The sequence below is a fragment of the Nipponia nippon genome, unplaced genomic scaffold (assembly GCF_047370975.1).
Source record: "Nipponia nippon isolate SJK-2023a ecotype South Korea unplaced genomic scaffold, ASM4737097v1 scaffold_54, whole genome shotgun sequence".
Classification (NCBI taxonomy): Eukaryota; Metazoa; Chordata; class Aves; order Pelecaniformes; family Threskiornithidae; genus Nipponia; species Nipponia nippon.
In genome coordinates this window covers 68,990-72,496 of record NW_028262374.1, presented here as the reverse complement: position 1 = coordinate 72,496, position 3,507 = coordinate 68,990, and positions in this window count along the sequence as shown.

The window sequence follows — 3,507 nt, the reverse complement described above, 5'->3', positions numbered from 1 at the left end:
CCTGGAAGGTTTCCTGGAAATGGCTGAACATTTTTCCTGCCAATGGCACAAATTCCTTTTTTGCTTTGCTTGTGAATGCAGCTTTGCTTCACTTATGAACCATTCTTAATTCCAACCCATGAGATGTTCTCACTTTTACCTTTCCATTTCTCTTCCCCAGGCTGCTGTTGGGGGAGTGAGTAAGTGACTGGGTGGCTGATTAGTTACTGGCTGGGGTCAACCCACCACACTTAATCCTTTCCACATTGGCCATGCTTGTCTTCTTTTACATCCTCCTGTGGTGTTTCCGAGATGGTTGCTGTGCTACTTTCTACCTTGGGCAGCAAATCCATGAAACAGGTCACCCCTTACATATTACCTGTAGTGTCCTGCAATTGCTCACGGTGTTATCTTGTCAGAGTGTCGGGCATCTGCACACACAGCATGACATTGGAGCCACTGCCTTGCAGTGTTCCCAAAGAGAAGAGATTCAGCTGAAGCTGAGGGTCTCGACATCAGGCACTCATGGGAGCAGAATTCCATCACTGGCAGCCAGGAATGTCACCTTTCTTAATTTCTTCTCCTCCCAAGACCTGAGCAAGTGCTGGGGAGAAAGGAAGAAAGGAGAGGGTTCCTCACTGCTTTTGCAGTCTGCACACAGAGCTGAATTTTGTCCTACTATCAAAGGTTTAATCCAGGTTAGTTTGGCTACCAAGCACGACTTCTTGAAAGTGTTCAGATACCATGTGCCTCTCTTTTTAAGGAATAGAGAGTCTAGAAAGGCATCATCCAACATAAACAGCTGTCCTACAGATATGTGTGGAGCAGAGGTGAATTTTATTTATGAAGATTATTAACTAAGGAGTGCAAACCTTCAAATCAACATAAGGAGACTGAGGCACCTACATGCTGTTATGGATGTCATAGATCCACACAACACAGGATGAGTAAGGCCACCTAAATGAAGCATCTGGAGGGCTGGCTGGTGCTGTCAATGAAGAAAATTAAACAGTATTGGAGAACAATGAGGAAAGCCAATGTTCTGAATCAAGAGCTTGCTGCTTCTCTGAGATCAATGTCTGAGCAGAGTGTGGGCTCTCGTAGTACGAGATCCCATGGAGAGGAAGCTCTGAAAGGGAAAAATCTACGAAAGCTGAGAGGCCTTTAAGGACATCTTCCTCCGGGCACTGGAAGGGTCTGTCCTGATACGCAGGGAAACAACCCTTCACCTCAGGAAACCCACTGAGCTCAACAGGAACCTCATGGCTGAGGTCCGGTGTCAAAGGCAGCACGCAGGAGGTGGAAGCAGGGAGAGGCTCCAAAGGAGGAGTTTAGAAACGTTGTCTGGAGAAATAAGGATTGTGTTAGGCGAGTCAAAGCTCCCCAAAAGGTCAAGCTTGCAAGGGATGTCAGAGGGCAACGAGGTAAGCTGCTCCATCTTCCTTAACCATGACAAAACCAAAGAAAGGTGAAGTGGGCCACTGCTGAATTTCGGAAGAGTACATGCAGCTTGGTCTGAAGTACACGATGTCTTCTTTTCCTCTGTCTTCACCAGCAAGCTCTCCCAGGTCTTTGTGCCCTCAGGCAGGACTCAAGGAGGAAGAGAACAATCAGCAGTGGATGAGGATCAGGTCAGGGGCTCCTTAAGCAAACTCACCCCTTCGGAGTCTACGGAGTGCATGGGCTGCATCCAAGGGCGCTCTTTCTCTGCAGTCCCCGGATGGGCTGTTAGCAAGCAGAAGGCCAAGGGACATGACACTGGAGAGTGATCCATAGCACCCTAGCTGAAACACCCCGTGTCAGGTTTAGTGCAGCAGCCAAGCGCAGAGGCATATGGAAATGTGTCAGGGTCCTACTGAGCACCTTCCTTGGTCACAGGCCAGCTGGGAAGTGGAAGAGGGAAAGGGGCTGAGCAGCAGTGATCCCTGTCTGGCTGGGTCTGCTTCTCACCCTGACCAGCATGGCCAGTGCAGGGCCACCCCATGGCCCCAGGGCACCACAGACCCCTCGCTCTGCAGAGCAGCACCGCCAGCTCAGAGCCCTGTGGGGAGCGTGGCCAGGGGTGCAGGAACGGCCGACCAGGCCAGCATGGACACACTCACCTGGGGAAAGGGTCTCTGGGGAGAAGGGGTGTCCAGGGAGAAGAGCAGGGCATCATGGCTGTGGAGGGGAGAAATAAAAAGAGCACCCCGTTCCTGCGTGTCCAGCTGGGGCAGGCTGCTGTGCTGCTGGGGCAGCAGGAGCTACCAGAGGAGCCCCAGGGCCAGGACCCTCGCGCTGTCCTGGGGAGCAGCACTGGCACAGGGGGGAAGCAGGCTGCTGGTGGTGGGGATCTCCTGAGCATGAGGGCAGGAGAGACACTGTCACAGCCCTCTGTTTCCTGCTGTCATGGCCAGCCTCCAGGCCTGGGGCTGCTGGGGAGGCTGAGACACCTCTCTGCCCTGTAAAAGCTGCTGTGCCCTTCAGAGGGGCTGGGGCTGTGGGGTGAGTGCCCAGAGCTCTGCAGCAGCCTGTGGCTGGCATTGCCATGGGGCCAGCCCAGACTGGGCTACTCTCCTGGGATGGGAAGGGATGGGGAGAGGGCAGAGGAGGTGGGGAGAGCTGGGGAGTGGCTGGGCTGGAAAGTTCCCAGGAAACGAAAACACCAGCGTACAGCTCAGCTGTGTGAGTGTGGAGGGTGGGGGCACGCAGCAGTGTCCTCACACAGCCAGGCCTGGCAGAGACCTGAAGGGCCAGCAGAGCAGGACCTGGTCTGTGCCATAGTCCCTGCACACCGCGAGCAAGGTGCCCCAGGGCGATCATCACAGACCTCCCCCTATTCTTTCTTGAAAAACCTCTCCAAAGGAAAGATTCACTGAGTCATAGAATAAATAGTGTCTGAAGAGAGCCCTGAACATCATCTTGCCTCACTCTCCTGCTCAAGGCAGGGTGAACCAGATGAGATTATTCAAGGCCTCCGCCCAGCTTTGCATCATCCAGAAAGGAGCTGAAAGTGCGCTCCATCACATCATACAGGCAGATAATAAAGATGTTGCACAGTGTTGGCCTAAGTGCTGGTCAGTGAGGGATGCCATCAGCAGCTGGCTGCCCAGAGGACTTTGTACCACTGGTGACATTTGGGCCTGTTCGTCCAGCCAACTTCCCACCGAATGTCCACTTCTTCAGCCCAGGTAGCACTAATCTGGCTGTAAGGACACCACAGGAGACCAAGGCCTTGCAAAATTCCATGTACACAACACGCCTTTCTTTCCCCTGCCCTTTTTGGTTCAGCAATCCCTTTCTTGTCCTTCAAGGGCCTGGAAATGGCTGCAGGACGACATGTCCCATCCCCTTCCCAGGGACAGAGGCAGGCTGACCAGCCTGTAATTCTCCCAGTTCCCATTCCTGTCCTTCCTGAAGATGGGATTGATGTCTGCCTTTCCAGGGACCTCAGAACCTCTCTGATTGCTCTGGCACTTTTGAGAGCACAGTCCAGAATCACGGGCAAGGGTGACTTAGCAGACAGGAGCCCTTGCAAGGAGCCTGTCC